The 19999-nt window shown below is 38.2% G+C and overlaps 1 long non-coding RNA gene across 1 annotated transcript in view; it reads left to right on the top strand.

The window, feature by feature from the left end:
* LOC121373912 overlaps window positions 1–19914 on the top strand; it is a 68328-nt gene extending 48414 nt beyond the window's left edge. Inside the window, exons 2-3 of the long non-coding RNA XR_005958151.1 lie at window positions 2315–2395; window positions 19876–19914. This is a non-coding gene — a long non-coding RNA (uncharacterized LOC121373912). The remainder of the gene's footprint in view (window positions 1–2314; window positions 2396–19875) is intronic.
* The last annotated feature ends 85 nt before the right edge of the window (window positions 19915–19999 follow it).

The following is a 19999-nucleotide window of genomic DNA, read 5'->3' as shown; positions in this document are numbered from 1 at the left end:
TCGACCAATCCCATATATTATAAATATTGTGTGTTTGTTAGCAGTTTGCTGTATTTGTTAAGCAGTACGCAGTGTGTGCTGTTTGTCAGCATATTGATTTGTTTGTATGTAATGTACTGTTTGTCAGAAGTGTGTTGTGTGTCGGCATTATGATGTGCTTGTAGTATGCTGTGTGTCGGCATTATGATGTGCTTGTAGTATGCTGTGTGTCGGCATTATGATGTGCTTGCAGTGTTTGTCAGAAGTGTGCGGTTTGTTGACATTATGATGTGTTTTTAGCATGCTTGTATGTCGGCATTATGATGTGTTTTTAGTATGCTGTGTGTCGGCATTATGATGTGCTTGCAGTGTGTTGTTTGTCAGCATTATAATAATTGTGTCTGTAGTGTGCTGCGTGTCGCAATGTACCGTTTATCAGTAGTGTGCTGTTTGTCTACATTATTATGAGTTTGTAGTATGCTTTGTATCAGCATTATGATGTGTTTGTAGTTTGTTGTTTGTCAGCATTACGATGAGTCTGTCTGTAGTGTGCTGTGTATTAGCATTGTGATGTGTTTGTAGTGTTTTGTTGGTCAGCATTATGATGAGTTTGTCTGTAGTGTGCTGTGTATCAGCATTGTGATGTGTTTGTAATATGCTGTGTGTTGGCATTATGATGAGTTTGTCTGTAGTGTGCTGTGTATCAGAATTGTGATGTGTTTGTAATATGCTGTGTGTTATGATGACTTTGTCTGTAGTGTGCTGCGTGTCAGCATTATAATGTGTTTGTAGTGTGTTGTTTGTCAGCATTATAATGAGTTTGTAGTGTGTTGTTTGTCAGCATTATAATGTGTTTGTAGTGTGTTGTTTGTCAGCATTATAATGAGTTTGTCTGTAGTGTGCTGTGTATCAGCAATATGATGTGTTTGTAGTATGCTGTGTGTCGGCATTATAATGAGTTTGTCTGTAGTGTGCTGTGTATCAGCAATATGATGTGTTTGTAGTATGCTGTGTGTCGGCATTATAATGAGTTTGTCTCTAGTGTGCTGTGTGTCGCAATGTGCTGCGTTTGCAGTCTGCTTTATTTACTGTTGTACGGATTGTCGACTCCTTAAGTATCCATTTAAATGTTGTCTGTGCCGCTTAAAGAAGTAATCCGTGAACACATTTCTTCTAATTTGACAAAATGGTGCTGATTGAGCTTCAGTAAATGTGATCATGGCAAATTGCGTGTGCTTCTGACTGGGACTCAGCACTTGCTTGTTGTCAGCTTCACCAGTAATACGTTTTGCGCCACTCCTAAGTGACGTCGTTATTTGATAAAAGTATTTAAACGAATCTTCGCGTTTTGCCGTCTGCTTAAAATGAAGTTATTTCCGGTCTCTCTCCAGTGGTCTGACAGAATGGGTTTGATTGCGACAACGAGTGTTTGGTGTAAGCTCTTAACCACGATATAACGTGTTCGAACGCCAGCACTAGCGTTACAGTTACAAGATAATATTAATTTTAAAGTGAATTCGTTGTAAAAGTGTCCGAGAATAGTACACGCTGCTTAAAGCAATATATTTATTACCACATCTGTCAATGTGTTTATGTGTCTGTGGGTCTGTGTGCCTGCCGATGTGTCTTTATTTCTGGCTGTCTGTCTCGCAGTATCTGTCTCTCAGTCTGTTTCAGTGTCTCTCCCCCTCCCTCTTACTCCCTCCCTCCCTTCTCTCTCCCTCTGTCTATCTCCGTCTTTCTCTATCTCCGTCTCTCACTCTCACTCTCTCTCTCTATCTCTCTCTGTATTTGTCTGTCTGTCTGTCTGTCTGTGTGTGCGTGTGTGTGCGTGTGTGTGTGTGTCTATCTCCCTCTCTCTCCAACTTGGTGGACCCATTCTCTGAATGGGGTTTTATCCGTGACAACCAGTACCCCGAGACTGATATATCAAAGGCCGTGGTATGTGTTGTCCTGTCTGTGGGAGTGACATATAGATGATCCCTGGCAAATGTGAAAATGTAGCGGTTTTCCTCTGAAGAGTACATATTAGAATTAGCAAATGTCAGACATCCAATAAAATAAAAAAAGTAAATCAATCTGTCGTGTAACAAAACAAACATCTTTCTCTCTGTCTGCCTGTCTCTCTTTCCGTCCGTCTGTCTGTCTGTCTGTCTCTCTCTCTCTCTCTCTCTCTCTCTCTCTCTCTCTCTCTCTCTCTCTCTCTGTTTCTCTCTGCCTGCCTCTGTCTCCGTCTCTCTTTCTCTTTCTTTCTCTCTCCGTCTGTCTCTCTGATATAGGTAACTACTATTTAAAACCATGTTTCTCTTGTTGAACTCTGTCTGGTTTCTTACAGGAAACAGCATGCCTCGTCTGTTGGAATGTATATGGAAGTGCAGTTTCGCCATCCTCGTCTTGTACATGCTGTTTGTCAAAGGTAAGGACACCCCTCCGCATTTCCCTTTTACACCGCTCCTAGCTTCACGACCCCCTCCTTTCCCATCTCCCACTCCCACCGTACCTCACCACACAAACGATGCTCGTCATAACAAATAACAGTAAATGCCGTATTGGTTGACTATCGGTCTTAAGGCCAGTAGGTACTGGGTTCGCAACCCAATACCGGAGAGGTGTAAGGCCAGTAAACCGACTTTTCTCTGATTGACCGAAATATATATTTTATTGCATAAGGATTAACCTCAACTTATCCTAATTACGGGCCTTCTCTTTCCAACCACTAACGACTAACCATTAAACCACTGTCCTTGACAAAAAATCCAGTTAGTTACCTGGACAATGTGCTTGAACCTTTATTGAATATAAAAGAAGAAAGGAAGGAATGTTTTATTTAACGATGCATTGCTGTAACCTCATCATGGTGCAGGGGTGTTACATTCTCTTTGAGATTGGCCAATACAGCACAAATTGAAATTTTTAGTAAAAGTCAGTATCTATCTGTGATATTTGTATTTTTGCACAGTTCTTTACACTGCTTTTATTTAAATCTTGAATTTTTATATTGATGTTGATCATCACCTTGTTTGTTTGCATTACCATAGTTTGACACCCAATAGCCGATGCATTTTTCGTGCTGGGGTGTCGTTAAACATTCATTCATTCATTCATTCATTCATTCATTCAACACATTTTAGGGGGAGGGATTTACTCAGTCGGTTGAGTGTTCGGTTGAGGTACTTGTGTTGCAGGATCGAACCACCTCGATGGATCCATTCAGCTAATTGGGTTTCCTCTGGTTCCAACCAGTGCACCACAAGTAAACAAAGCCCGTGATGTGTGTTTTCCTGTCTGTGGGAAAGTGCATATGAAAGATCCCTTTCTGAATTAGAAAAAAATGTAGCGGGTTTCCTCTACTGGCTACAAGTCAGAATTACCAAATGTTTGACATCCATTAGCCGATGATTAATTAATCAATGTGTTTTAGTGGTGTCGTTAAACAAAACAAACAAAATCAACATATTTTAATTACGGTGATATGGCATCGGACCACACAGATAATTAGAAAGGAAACCCGCTACCACCACACAATGAGCCAATCTTTTCCAATTAGCAATCAAGGGATCTTTAACACTAGTTGTGGAGCAACGGGGATCGATCCCAGTACCGACCACGCATCAGCCGTGCACGCTTCATTACTGGGCTAAGTCCCGCCCCTCTTTATAGAATACAATAAGTAGTAATATCAAGTTCACATGAAATGGTTAGAATGTCACACGGTTTCGATGAATAAAAGAATAACCAGATGTAGTTAGCGAACCGTGTAATATAACGTGTAATGTGATCACTATTCAACAAAAACACGGAAGATGGGTCGGACATTTTTTTTTCACTGACGGTCGATAACTCTTGTAAAAATAAATTAAAAAATTTGTTGACTGTGATGGACAAAATCGCGATGCTTTATTTACCCTTCCTCTATACATTGATTGTCTGTCCATTGGATCCTTTACAGTGTGTGTCAGTGACGAGTCATATAAGCAGACGATTACACTCATATCACAAGCTGGCTTTTTCGCTGTTTTCATTACTGAACGCTGCTTCGCGCTGCACTTAAATCATTCGACAAAGTACCGAGGCGTGCGCTACGAGTAAATCGACATATTAAATTGATAAAAGGTGTATATAAAAAACACAAAACATTCAAAGCTTTTAGTGTTTTAACGTTAACGATCTACAATTTTCACTGGATACTGGATGGTTTTCAGTCGCCGTTTTCAGAATCAGATTTATAACAAATGTTCCACAGTAGCATGAAAATGGCGGACGTTCTTCGGTGACCAGGAAATCGTCAATAAAGTTTTGGCTTTTTTTTTTTTTTTTAGTTTCCAACGATGTTTGGATGGTTTTTCGTTCTTTCTTTTTTTAGAGGCTCTTAAACAGAATAGTACTTTAACTGGCTTCGCGATTTATGTGAGCTTTAACCATTGAAAAGTAAAACCAACTTACTCTGTTCAGCTTAACTCTCCCAACCATTGGATTTGTAGCGCGGAACACAATTATCAGGCAATAAGAAAAAAAGTAGTTAGATTTGGTGCAGAAAATCATCGTGTGTTATATCAAGTCCAAGTTCAGCCAGCTGTTTTTTCTTTCTTTCTTTTTTTTTTTTCTTCTTTTTTTTTCTCCCGCTAAACGTTTGCAAACTATTTTGACGGATTCCAGAAGTGGTCAGTCGGTTTAATGTGTAGCGTAAAAATCAGTCTAGCGTTAGCGACAAATGGCTGGCTGAACTTCGACTGGTTTTAGCACCTAACCTGTAATGAACGTGATAAAAGACGATAAAAGACGATGGTACTAGTCAAATTGTTCACGAGCGCTCGGCCTCCTAACAACGGCACTGGGCCCGTGCTTACAAAATTGTTAGAGTCCAGATTCAATCTTTAATGTCGTCAAACACATACGATTTTGTATGGCGTTGTCATGACATTAGTGACTCAGACTTTATTAGTCTCGAGTCTAGACTAAGAAGCGTTTATAAGCACTAGACCTGGTATCATTATGTCAAATGAATGAATACCGGCCTCGGTGGCGTAGTGGTTAAGCCATCGGACTACAGGCTGGTAGGTACAGGGTTCGCAGCCCGGTACCGGCTCCAACCCAGAGCGAGTTCTTAATGGCTCAGTGGGTAGGCGTAAAGCCACTACACCCTCTTCTCTCTCTATAACCAGTAACCAACTAACAACTAACCCAATATCCTGGACAGACATCCCAGAAAGCTGAGGTGTGTGCCCAGAACAGCGTGCTTGAACCTTAATTGGATATAAATACGAAAATATGTTGAAAATGAATGAATGAATGAATGAAATGAATGAATGAATGTTTAACGACGCCCCAGCACGAAAAATACATCGGCTACTGGGTGTCAAACTATGGTGATGCAAACAAATAAAGTGATAATCAATATAAAAATTCAAGATTTAAACAAAAACGCAATGTAAAGAACCGTGCAAAAACACAAATATCACAGATAGATACTGACTTTTACTCAAAATTTATTTGTGCTGTATTAGCCATTCTCAAAGAGGATGTTACACCCCTGCACCACGGTGAGGTTACAGCACGCGCAGGGGTCATTATATCAAATAACATTTCGGCTGAATCAAAGTTCAAAACGTAATTAAAAACCTTTAATAGAACAGTCAGTACTACCAGTCCTGCTGTTGGTCAGTGTTTGTTGTCAAAATATGTTTTATCTGGGTAATTTAATGCAAGCAATTTTATTTCATACTACTGACGTCGTTAAATAAAACAAACTTTACTTTTCATACTACTATGTCAAATAACATTGTATTTGTTGGGTGTATACTACCAAATCAAATCCCATAGACGACAATAGTAACATATGTGGCTAAAACTCCTACCTGCAACGTATCAACCGACATAAACGCCACGGATATAAATACTACCACCCCTTACACTTAAAGTGAATCAGAAAAAAATGGGGGTCAAGCTGCTCGTTTCTGAGATAACGGGTAGCGTCTATGACTACCCTACTTTCGCACAAAATTCGAGTACTTTTTTTTACAGCTACCCCATACATGTTTCAAGCACAAGGCTATTTGACACATTGGTACTAGATGAAATAAAATTGCACATTTGTTTTACCCAGATGAAATTATTACTTTTTACAACCAACACACTCACATTTATAACCAATCACAGGACTTGTGGTGTTCACTTCTCTATCAAAAGTTGGGTGCACCTCGAACTTTGACCCAGCCGGAAGTTATTTGGTTTAGTACTACCTGTAAGAGCTCCAAATGCATTTTAGGCGAAATACATACAAGTACGTGCCTCGAAAAGTGGCTTTAATTATGTGGCTGATTTTAAAATCGGTTTTGCTTCGTATAGTTACTCAATACAATCAGTTACATAAATGTGTGTATTGCAATCCAGTTTGTAAATGTCATAGTTTCTCTATAGACATGTATTTTATATACCTTTTGATGCGGTCCAATACAGTAATTGATCATTACTTTAAGGTGGTCTGTTATACTAGTTTTCTTACCTGTATTTGCGTTGGCGTATTGGGATCTACTAATATAATTAAATGTATAATACGATATATGGCAATAGAATGTAATTATAAACGCTGTGAGGTATAAATAAGACAGATCCAGCCCACATTTTTGCTTTTCGCGGGTGGGCTAGAAGATAGAACACTTCCTGAAATGTGTCACTCAATGGCAGAATAATTTAATTTCCAAACGCCTGGTTTCCTCAACGTGTTCTACAACTATGTTTAAACAATGTTTTATTCTGCAATCAAACACAGTGGTTTGAGATTAGCCAACAGGCTGATGCCTATATTAAAGCCAATCTTTACATTTAACATACTAGTATATAGTACACATATTGCTTAACGTGTTCTACAACTAGGTTTAAACAATGTTTTATTCTGCAATCAAACACAGCGGTTTGAGATTAGCCACCAGGCTGATGCCTATATTAAGGCCAATCTTTACATTTAACATACTAGTATATAATACACATATTGCTTAACGTGTTCTACAACTAGGTTTAAACAATGTTTTATTCTGCAATCAAACACAGCGGTTTGAGATTAGCCACCAGGCTGATGCCTATATTAAGGCCAATCTTTACATTTAACATACTAGTATATAATACACATATTGCTTAAAGAGCAGTTAACCTGTTGCAATAAACTTACACATATTTAGTAAATTAAGTTAAAGTTTGTTTTGTTCAACGACATCACTAGAGCACATTGATTAATTAATCATCAGCTATTGGATGCCAAACATTTGGTAATTCTGACTCGTAGTCATCAGAGGAAACCCGCTACAATTGTCCCAGTGTAGCAAGAGATCTTTTATATGCACTTTTCCAAGACAGGAAAGAACATACCGCGGCCTTTGACCAGTTGCGTAGCACTGGTTGGAACAAGAAAAAGACGACAGAAAGGAAAGATATAAAACATTTCCATCACAACTAACATGAAGCGAAGACAAGGATAGAAAAGTAGTGACGCACAAACAGTATAGATTAAGAATGGTTAATTATTCTCGAAACGCTTGCTATTTATAAGGACGTTCTGAACCGATTTAAATACAGAAATATCTTCTTGAACACTGAGGTTTGGATCACCAGATAGTAAAGTATAGCAGTTAAGCTTACAATAATTGGGTCAATGGGTATTACTACATTGGATATATTGGACAAAAGCGTAAAATAGCTAACACTTACATGTCGTACATAGGTAAGAATTTCAAGTCATTGTTACCCAAACGAAGTTGATTATGTAGAATATGTTGCCTTTTGTCACTTTCAGAGACATAACATGGTACTACGGGGTACTTTTTTATTTATTTATTTATTTAATATATTTAATGAAGAGAAATTTCTAATATCTGACAATGTATTGTTCCATAATTTTATATTTAAACGAACGGAGACATTTATCATGTTACTGGCCTTATCGACAATGCTTTATATGTGACAGTCTTATTCACCAGAGTTCTGGAAGATAAGGCCCAAAGGTGAACCTCAACCTCTGATATATGTACATTATCTAAAAGTAACCTAAAGTGAGCTCCATGGTCTGGTGGATAAGCTGCTGGACAATCAAGCTGACGGCTGATTCATATCCCGTCAAAGCCGGCTCACACTTTCATTCATCTTTGTCATCTATCACCCTTTGCCTATCATCCTTATTATCTTAATTTAAAAAAACAAAAAAAACTTTCCAGTTTCTCCCACGATTTCAATCTGTTTCGACCCTGTCTGTCAGTTTCCTCTATCACCATCTTCCTCCACGGGTGCAGTCTCTGTGTACTTCCCTGCACCCACCTGACATCATCGTCCTTTGTTGCTAATAAAGCTGGTCTGACCCAATGCACTAACTAACGACCGTCGGTAGCAGGTGACCATAGTAGTTGGTTACAAGTTCCTCTTAGCAATGTCAGAAGTAACTACTGAACATTCTCCAAGTGGTCAGACTTAGCCCACAGCTAAAGCTGATGAGACGTAACTGGTATGTGGCCCGGATAGTCTCTTGACAAGGACATGTCGTGGTTGGAGAGACAATGACTGGACTGTGGAGGTGGACAGCGAAGGTAGTTGAAAGATATAAGACGTTGTCAGATCCGGAAGAAATGAGATAGAATTCAAAGTAAACAAAAGAAAGTGGGTAGTGGAATAAATAATAATAATAAATATTAAAAAGCAAATATTATAACCTAAAGATTATTATCTTTTTTACGACTGGAAGTCTTGGCTTCACTTTTATCGGGACTGAATTTTACAAGCCACAGGATTGATACAATGATAAATATTCCAGTTAGGGGAAATGAAAGTTCTTTAGCTAATAATTTTAGTAATCTGTTGCTAATAAGGTCAAGGCCGGACGAGTTGGATATATCAAGAGATTTTGGAATATCTTCCACTTCAGTTTAATAAAATTGGCTATCTTGATGCGTTTAATAAGCTAGTTATAGTAATGGGTTTAAGAAGCTGGCTATTTGCATATGCTGCTATTAGTCATGATACTGTACTCAAATTAACAATTTTAATATGTTATAACAAGATAGTTATTCTAGTGGCTTTTAAGAAGCTAATAATTTATTGATGTTCGAATTAGCTATTTTTATGGTGTATAATAAGCTAATTATTTTAAATGGTATCAGAATATAATATTCTAGGCATTTCAATGCCACCCAATAAGGTGTTTATTTTCATGAAGTCTAATTAATAAGCTGTCATTATTTTAATTGGAGTTTAATAAGCTAGTTATTTTAATGTGGTCTAGAGAGCTAATTATTTTAATGTGTTCTAGAGAGCTATAGTCCGTCCCATCCTCCAACAAAAATGTTGTTGAGGTTTTTTTTTGTAAATAATTTCAGTTTGGTTTGACGTAAGAAAAAAGTAAAAGTGTTTTGGAAATGACCAAAAAAAACAACCCCAAACCAATACTATGTTTGGGTACAATTTAAAAATCATTCGGCTCAGATGTAAATAACTTATACTAAATTCCATAGTATGAAAAAGCGTTCCCATTGGGAAGGACTATAGTTATTTTAATTGTGTTCCAGTAATCTTTTCAGTTTAATATGGTATAGAAATGTAGTTATTCTGATGTGGTTTAATAAGCTGATTATTTTAATGGGTTCTCATAATTTGGCTGTTTTAATAGGGTCTCATAAGTTGGCTGTTTTTATGTGGCTTCATAAGCTGTTTGTTTATTTTTAAATGGAGGCTAATAAGTTGGTTATTTTAATAGGTCCAATAAGATAGATAGTTTAATGGGGTCTAATAAGCTAGTTGTTTTAATGGGGTCCCACAAACTGGTTGTTTTAATGGGATCTAACAAGCTGGTTATTTGAATGGGGTCTAATGAGCTGGGTATTTTAATGGGGTCTAATAAGTTGGTTATTTTAATGGGGTCTAATGAGCTGGGTATCTTAATGGGGTCTAATAAGCTAGTTATTTTAATGGGCCCCCACAAACTGGTTGTTTTAATGGGATCTAATAAGTTGGTTATTTTAAGACGTCCAATAAGCTAGCTATTGTAATAGGGTCTCGCAAACGTGTTGTTTTAATGGGATCTAGATAACCTGGTTGTTTTAACGGGGTCTAAAAAACTGTTTTAACGAGGTCTAATAAGCTGTATTATTTTAATGTGGAGCTAACAAGCTACCTGTATTTCAATGACGTTTAATAACCCGGTTATCTTAATAATGTCTAATATCCAGCTTACCCCCAATAAATGTCATTTGTTTATAGCGAACCCTCGAGTTTTATATAGCGATGTTTTCATCGCGAGGATATCGAAGCCAGCTGGAGACTCGTGGCCGTGAGAGTGGAATAATAACCGGTTAAATCCTGTCTTAGCCGGCCGCCGTGTGTCTGTCTTTGATAGACCCTGAATACCGAGAACACGACTGAAGACTCTTACACATAATTTACAGGTCCAATTCATCAAAATTAATTAGACTAGTATAAATCAGCGGCGTCAATTAACGTCCAGAGCGGGCAGCAAGGCGATCAACGAGTACATGTTGTTTTCTGTTTCGATTTCACAGAGTTAATGGGGGGATGGGGGAAGAGGAGAGAGAGAGAGAGAGAGAGAGAGAGAGAGAGAGAGAGAGAGAGAGAGAGAGAGAGAGAGAGAGAGAGAGAGAGAGAGAGTATTTTATCCGACTTAGTATGTCACGCTCTCATCAATTCTTCTTATTTCGATACTGTCATCATGAATCAGTGGGACATATTAGCCAATTCACCGGGGTTACCACAAATTACCACATATTTTAAGTCGCCGGTCTAATAGGCCAGGTTTGATTTAGCTAGTTTACTAAAATAATTTGATTCACAGACAGGAGGAGACTGTGACGAATAGTCTCTAGTCCGAGAATAGAATTTCTTGAAGCTAATCTGGACCGATACAAACAATTAAAAGTTATTTATTATTCCATGTGATGGATATGGTTTATTTTTAAAAAATTGGGGGATTTAATTATGAGTGGGAAACAAGATAATATTTTAATGGTGTTGTACGTAGTTTTCTGCATTCACTGTATACCTATAACCACATTGTATGGTAATGTATGACTTTGTATGGTAATGTAAGACAAAACAAGATCAACTCAACGTAAACAATCTTCCAACAGTAGACTTCTTAACTGATAGACACAGACACTAACTGATACTAGAGGCGGATCGGGGGGCAGGGGCCCGCCCCCCCCCCCTAAATTTTGCGATAGTTATAATTTTATTATTTATTAATTTTCATTATTTTACGATCCCCATCCAAACCTCTCCCAAAGTTCCTTTGGCATTCCACCTCATGTCACTGGGGCCCCTCTAAATTAATTTTCTGGATCCGCCACTGGATACTCATCAGAGTTCTCACTAGCGTATCTCTACTAATCCACTAAATAACATACATCAGAGTTCTTACTCGTTCAATTACTCATCCACTAATGTCCATCTGAGTTCTTACTAACTGCAATACTCATTCACTAATGTCCATCTGAGTTCTTACTAACTGCAATACTCATTCACTAACGAATGTCTGTTGGAGTTCTTACTAACTGCAATACTCATTCACTAGCGAATGTATGTTGAAGTTCTTACTAACTGCAATACTCATTCACTAGCGAATGTCTGTTGGAGTTCTTACTAACTGCAGTACGCATTGACTAGCGAATGTCTGTTGGAGTTCTTACTAACTGCAGTACTCATTCACTAGCCAATGTCTGTTGGAGTTCTTACTAACTGCAGTACTCATTCACTAACGTGTGTCTGTTGGAGTTCTTACTAACTGCAGTACCAATTCACTAACGAGTGTCTGTTGGAGTTCTTACTAACTGCAATACTCATCCACTAACGAATGTCTGTTGGAGTTCTTACTAACTGAACTAGTCTTCCACTAACGAGAGTTCATAAGAGTTTCTTCTAATTGAAAGACTTAATATCCATCAGAGTTCTTACTATCTCGGGCGGGATGTAGCCCAGTAGTAAAGCGCTCGCTTGAGTCGCGGTCGGTCTGGGATAGATCCCCTTCGGTGGGCCCATAGGGCTATTTCTCGTTCCAGCCAGTGCACCACGACTGGTATATCAAAGGCCGTAGTATGTGTCTGTGGGATGGTGCATATAAAAGATCCCTTGCTGCTAATCGAAAAGAGTAGCCCATGAAGTGGCGACAGCGGGTTTCCCAGCTCAATCTCTGTGTGGTCCTTAATCATATGTCTGACGCCATATAACCGTAAAATAAAATGTGTTGAGTGCGTCGTTAAATAAAACATTTCCTTCCTTCCTTCTTACCATCTCAAATACTCGAACAGTTTCCTAACGGAATCAAACATTGTCCATATCCCCTGCTCAGACTAACCCAGTGGTAAAGTGCTTGCGTAATTCGCGGTTGGTTTACGATCGATACTCGTCGGTGGATCCATTGGGCTATTTCTCGTTCCAGCCAGTAATCCACGAGTTGTTTAACAAAGGCTGTGGTGTGTACTATCCTGTCTGTGGAATAGTGCATATCGAAATGAGTAGCTCATGGATTGTCTGCAGCGGGTTTTTTTTTCTCTAATTAACTATACGACCGAAGTTAAAATAGGTTAAATGTGTCGTGCTTCCATACCCGTAAACAGCCAAATCCGTTAAAATGTGTTTGTTTTGTTTAACGACACCACTAGGGCACATTGTTTTATTAATCATCGGCTATTAGATGTCAAACATTTGGTAATTTGACATATAGTCTTAGAGAGGAAACCCACTGCATTTGTTCTATTAGTAGCAAGGAATCTTTTATATGCACCATCCCACAGACAGGGGAACACATACCACGGCTTTTGATATACCAGTCGTAGGCACTGGCTGAAAGGAGAAATAACCCAATGGGCACCCCGACTGGGTCGATCCTAAACCGACCGCGCGTCAGGCAAGCGCTTTACCATTGGGATATGTCCTGTCCTTCAACCAAGTCAGAGCTTTCTTCTGAATTGAATTTCTTTGAGTAATAACACGAAAGATTTCCCATGTCTTGTTTAACCTCTCACGCCAGTACAGACCCCCGTGCCAATGTCACTCGCATCAACTGCTAATTTCAATGGCTTATCAAATTGTCGAACCATTAACACTGGTTAGTTTGTTAACATAATATTTATAGGCTACTAAAAGCCCCGTGACATTCATTTGTCTTCACAAATTTCTTTTTTCTTACCACATGCGAGGTACTGAATGACCACGATCTATATATCGTCACTATAGTCCTGTTCAATCATTTAAAGCCTACGTTTTAGCTGTTATATTAAAAATTTCTATTCAATACCTTTATTCTTAAAAAAAAGCATGGAAGCAAACCAAGACACTTGATGTATAATTCATTTTCTAAAATGTACGAGGTTTTGTTATTTCAATTTTTAGCAAATTTGTGTATGTTTGAAGTAGAAGTCTTCCTCCTAAAGCTAGTTGTATAACAAAAGCATCACTTTATATTGTTTCAAAATAATGTTCTTTTTCATCTTCCTATCAACAGAAATAGGCGTTTGATCTATAAGGAGAAAAGTACATAAGCGCACAATACACAGTCCGTATGACGTTTGTATTGTTTAACAACACCACTATAGCACATTGATTAATTAATCATCGCCTACTGGCTGACACGTATTTTGTAATTCTGACACGTAGTCTTAAGAGAAAACCTTTAGCATTTTTTCATCATACGATGTGTGGCGTGGATAACTTTTGGCATGCTTCCATCACTAGTGTCTCCACGAGTTCTCGGGCACGGGCCCAGTCTTACAAGACTCGAGTCCGTTCACAGGACTCGAGTACCCGTGCAAGGAAGAACACTCTCAGTTAATAGTATTGTATTTTTACGTCATTTTGCCGCATGCTTGCCGCCGGTTACATTATAGATGAGATATGAAAGGAAAACAAAAGTTGTATGTGTGGAATGCAATACAATGACATGATCTGGGAATCGTGTTCAGCGCTGGAATTAAGATGTATAATGCCATTTTACTGTATTCCTTAGTATCATTATCATCTAGTACTCGGGTCGGGAACGAGTTTGACCCTCAAGTACTCGAGTCCAATATTTTGGACTCGTGGAAGCCCTATCCATCAGAGAACTGTTCAAGCATACCTGTCACAGACACAACTTCTGATTTCGCCTTAAAGTTTTGTCCAAGACTGATTTTCCATTAGCAGCCAGGGATATTTTGTATTCACGTTCTCATAGACTCACACTACTGAGCAAACGTATATAAATACAATACAGGGCCCCCTTTTACGAAGCGATGTTAGCGCTAAGAATGGGGCCCACAACATTGAATGCAAGAGGAAGTGCAACACACTGCGGGCATGACATGTCAGTACCCGAAATGGCCAATACGTTACGGGGTGGGAGTGTAGATGAGAACTTCTTGTAATCCAATCCAAACATTATTTCAGTGTCCATATCAACTTAAGCTTCATGGGCTTAGTCTCAGACATAACCATTGACTGAGTCCAGGACGGAAGTTATAGTTGGGAAGTGGATGGCTATTTTATTTATCCCTGGGCTTGATTCAGTTCCTCAAATAATTATCTAATAATCCAAAGTAGTAAATGAACGAGGAAGTGCAACACACTGCGGGAATGACATGTCAGTACCCGAAATGGCAAATACACTACTGTGTAGAGGTGGGAGTGTGGATGTGAAGTTCTAGTAATCCAATCCAAACATTATGTCTGTGTGCATATCCACTTAAGGTTCATACACGCCCACCCACTGGCTTAGCCTATGTCATCGCCAATGTTACCAATATTCTCGTCCCCTCCCCTACGCGTTTAAAAAAAAAATAATCTCCATTTCAACTATGCTGATAGTAATAAACTGTTTATCTGCCAGTTGGCGCTCTGACTACAGCCAAGAACTATCTGAATGGTTTTAGACTCTTGTTTGTATTAAGGTGGCATTGTACCATAGAAGAAAGTTCTGTGTCAAAGTTACGGAGTAGAAACAATTGCGACTTTGATTGGCAGTGTCATTGATTATTTGTGCAAATACTAATATCTATTGCTAATAAATAAATACCCCCTCCACCCCCCCAAAAAACCCCCCCCAAAAAAACCCCCAAATGTAACTGCGATTTTCAACAAAAATGAGTTGTTAATAAAAATGAAATCACTTAAATGGTATGTGACCCCACCCCACTCCACCTACTCTCTCTCTCTCTCTCTCTCTCTCTCTCTCTCTCTCTCTCTCTCTCTCTCTCTCTCTCTCTCTCTCTCACACACACACACACACACACACACATTTTCTTGCAGGTAGACGTGAAATAATGTGATGTGCCACACTTTTTTTTATTGGTGTACTGTCTAGGTGTTTGTTGATAGGCTGCTAGCTGTAATTTGTAAATATCCGTTTTATTCGTAAACGTCAACCTTATCGGCAATATGAATTGATTTGCTACACTGCAACCTTAAAGCGCAAACAGCGCATCCGGACGGGAGCGGTGTCGCACACACGTGTGCTAATGTAGTAGCGGGATGATCTGACACAGCGCCATGTCAGGTAGCGAAGCGTTTAATGTGTTTATTGGACCCAAGTCATTAAGCGACGATATTTCAGCCTTCCGACACAGGGAGAAGCCGACGACCAGAAAACCATGTTGTACTCAATCACGGCTGATAGCGCCTGCCATGACACATAAATCTCGCGTGATCCGGTTTTATCCCCGAGAGTACCTTCACATAAATTGAGATAAGCCCTCCAAGTACTCGGGGATTAACGAAGGTTAATGTTGGCATTAGGGCGCGATGTGGCATGAGATGGCCACTAACCACCAGTAGTGTGGGGGTGTCACTGTATGTGTGTGTGTCACTATGTGTGTGTGTGTGTCACTATGTGTATGTGTGTGTCACTGTGTGTATGTGTGATTTGTAGGCCCAACGTATTAACTGATATTTTTTAAAAGAATGTCCCTGTGGTCGAGCGGAAATCGTAATGGTCTGGGAACTGCGGGCGATTCGGTGCATTAGGTTCGAGTCCCAGCTACGACGATGGAGACAATTTATGAGGGCAAACAAAGGATTTTATCCCACTGTGCCAATTAATATCTATAATATCTAGTCAAAACCGACATACATACAAGACATAGATACGCATACCTACCTACCTATCTACTTACCTACCTACCTACATACATACATGGGTCATTCTACAGAAACACACTTTTCAAAATACAAATTCAACATAAAACAATTAAAAGATATAAATATAGATGAACAAAGAAACATAAAATTATATCTGGCCAAGCAGAACTGTAATCGGCCTGCACGTGCAGACACGTGTTACTCTATGAACAAATTCATTATGTCATTGGTGTTACCGGACAAGTGGGCTAGTTCAGCAGTTTGATCCAATTGGTTTATAGTAACCAAGAGCACATGGATGTGTTATTTGGGTGTCCTTAATAACATATATGGATAACTTTAGAATTAAAAACTATCCAAGGTTGTAATTGTGCATTTCCACACGGATATTCTGTATACGACTTAAATTATACACTGTGGCAGTTTTAATTTATTAGAAAATATGGAGTCCTTCAAAATACATTTCATCAAAGTCATAAAGGTAGAAGATATGCTTTCCTAAATAAACAATTTAAATTTCAAAAATAAAGTTTCTTGAGAAATGACAGCTAAAATATCCTTGCGTAACACCAATGACAAAACAAGTAACACCAATGACAATGTGTAACACCAATGACATTCAAGACTGTATCCTGGAAATACTATTATTTTTGAGACTACCATTACACTACTTATTAGCAAAACTATGAAATTAATATTTCCTTAAATGTGTTTTTTCAGTTTTTTCTTCTTCAGCCTACAACTATTAAAGGCCTATTAGAATAATTGTGTGTTTCTGTATTGATAAGATACAGCCGGTCAGTTTAAAAAATATACTAAATTAAGATATAGAATTTTAATTTTGTTTAAATATTAAATTAAAGATTTATTAATTCATTAATTTATGTAGTTATTTTCGTGTTTATATTAAGGCTCAAAATCTATTTTACTATATACTTGTATTTCCAATAATGAGTAAAAAGTTGTAATCCTACTTTTGCTTTTACGCAAGCGCTGCAAAACTCTACGTTAAATGTTCCAAATATTTTCAGAAAACGAGGACGCCTTATAAATACCTGATGTCATTCTAATGTTTTCAGTACATACACTATACAGAAAATCAAACAAATTATGTCACTATTCAAGAAATAAATCATAAGAACTGCGTCATTATTCAAAAGAGTTAACTATTTCCTTTTAACTAAAGAGCTATTTTAATGCATGATATTCATTTTTTCAAAAATAAAATTTAAATAGCCTTTATTGGAAATGAAAACATACGAAATGTATTTTTCCGATATTTGCTTACAACTTGGCAATACATTTTCGGTAAGATTTTAACTTTTCTTTTTGATAAAGTTAACCTCTTAAACAGGAAAGGTTAGTAGTATCTAACTGTGTTTAGCATTTGGAAAAATAACATTTTCGCGCATGTGCCGTTCGACATTTTCAATTTTTAAAAACATTTACATGCTAAAATATATATTTCTGAACTATGCACAATGGACGAACACTTTGTTTAATTTGTTTTTGTTTTATTATTTTTTTTAAAGGAAAAAATCAGTTTGTTCAGCGTTCCGGACCGGTCCGCGTTTTACCAACGGTTCCACAGGGAACGCCTTTTTTCATACTGTGAAATTTACTACATGCTATTTATTTCTGAGCCGATTGTTTTATAAATTGGACACAAAAATAGTATTTACATGTCTTCTTACGTCAAACCAAACTAGAATTATTAACAACAAACAACAACAACAACAACCCCCACTTAAATTGTAGAAGGATGGGACGGACTATAGTAAACTTAATGGTTTTAGGGGTTTGTAAAGTTTTGTATTTAGATGCCTACTTGTCTGAATTTTGTTGTTAAAGAGAATCTTCACTAACTGTGAAGAAAAACCTCACAAATGAACGACAAGCAGACGACAACAAATCGGATGTTAATTGCGCGAACCAGGCATAACGCAGTTAGGGACGTTGAAGTTATACTCTTTACATTCCAGCAAAACATTTATTTTACCCGAAGTGCCATTATGCAGCTATGATGCTGCACAAGTCTGTTTAATTTTCAAATCATCTTCAAAAATATGCAAAGCGAGGAAAACGGCATCTTATTCAAACGCATTGTCATTGGTATTACTAATGGTCATTGGTGTTACTCAGTACCTGGTAACACCAATGGCAGGTAACACCGATGACAAATAAGTGCATAATTAATTCATGCTTTCTAAAGAAAGTTGAGAAACTTGAAAACGTGCATGCTGTAACAGACATACGATGTCTATAATAACATACAAAAAGTTTCTTAAAATTATTAACCATTACATAAATACGATCGTAACACCAATGACAGTGAATAAACCTACTTTTATATTTTGACAACACATTCATGACATTTAAAGAAAACTATTCACAACTGTTCATATGTCTGATGTTTTTGAGAAGTAAGTTCGATGGCCGATATCTACCGGTGGAATATTTCATCCAGCATTTTGTTTCTTTTGTTTTCTCATAAGTATATACAGCAACACCAATAACATAAAACTCCAGGGACAAGCTTATATTGCCCACCATCTTTTGAATACGGAAAATATTTACAAGATTCCTTCTTTAGTTAGTAAGTCAGCCATCAGTACGTATTACATTAAAGGTATTCAGTGTTATGTCTTCTGATATATATTGTAACAGTGCATGTTATGTATAGTGTTATGCTTGGGACAGGTAACACCAATGACATTTTACGCTAATCTCGAATAAAATCTCTATTAAAGCTGATTACCAGCGAGAAAAAAATGCTATGACAGGATGATATTATTAATAAGGTATCGTTAAAGACAACGAAGTTAGTTTTCTATATATAAATAAAAAAGAAATTGTACAGGGACATAAAAGTACAGGGCTACCCCTGACTCAAAATCCATGGGGGGGCAATAATTTTATAAATAATTTTTAACATACTATAAAGATTAAACATTTCTATGCTATTACTGGAGATATATAAAAAAAAAAAAAAGGACAAGATTCTCAGGGGGGGCAGCTGCCCCCCCTGCCCCCCCGGAGGGTACGGCCCTGCTTACGCATTTATATACTTTCTTTTCTTTAACTTATTTTCGCTGCTTTATTTCCGTAAGGGTTTCAAGCACATCTTCGCTGGCACACCTCGCATTTCGGCTGTCTGTCCGATTCATTGGTTTTGTTGTCAGTGGTTAGTGGAGAAAGAAGAGGTGTAGTGGTCTTACTCCTACCCATCGAGTTGTGTTAAAATTCTCTTCTGGGTGGGATGCTCCGGTACAGTGGCTGCGTAGGACCTTAATGGTCCGATGGCTAATCACGACACCAAAAGGCCCGATTTAGTTGCTTTCTTAACTTGCCTGTTTTACCCTATTTGTAGGTTCGGACGAGCCCCAGTGGTAAAGCGCTCGCTTTGTGGGCGAGTCGGTCTAGGACCGATCCCCTCGGTTGCACATTGGGGTATTTCCTTTTTCCAAACCAGTGGCACCAAACGGGCCTGGTACAATCAAAGGCCGTGGTGTGCATCCTGTCTGTGGAATGGGCCTTAAAAATCTTGTTTATAATAGAAAAGGTAAGGGTGGGGGGGGGTTTCCTCTGAATGAACTTAAAAGTTGTTGAATTACCAAATTTTTTACCTCCAATAGAGATGATAATAAATCAAATGTGTTTAGTGTGGTTAAACAAAAACAAACCAAAACTTTAACCTATTTTATTACTTTCGGGTTGTATTTTCCAAAACTTTCAGGTTCTTTGCTCCAATTATATCTCTGTTTCAGGTCTCTTGAAAATCGTTTTGGGTTCTTTCAGCCGAAGACTCAACGAGCGATGATTTCCCACCTAGTTAAGCGACGTTACACCACATGGTTCGTCGGGAAGCGGTTCAAAACCACATGTTTCGTCGGGAACGGTTCAACCCCAATTTCGGCGGAAA

Source organism: Gigantopelta aegis, chromosome 6 (assembly GCF_016097555.1).
Source record: "Gigantopelta aegis isolate Gae_Host chromosome 6, Gae_host_genome, whole genome shotgun sequence".
NCBI classification, from domain to species: domain Eukaryota; kingdom Metazoa; phylum Mollusca; class Gastropoda; order Neomphalida; family Peltospiridae; genus Gigantopelta; species Gigantopelta aegis.
This window is presented reverse-complemented; position numbering and strand designations above follow the sequence as displayed.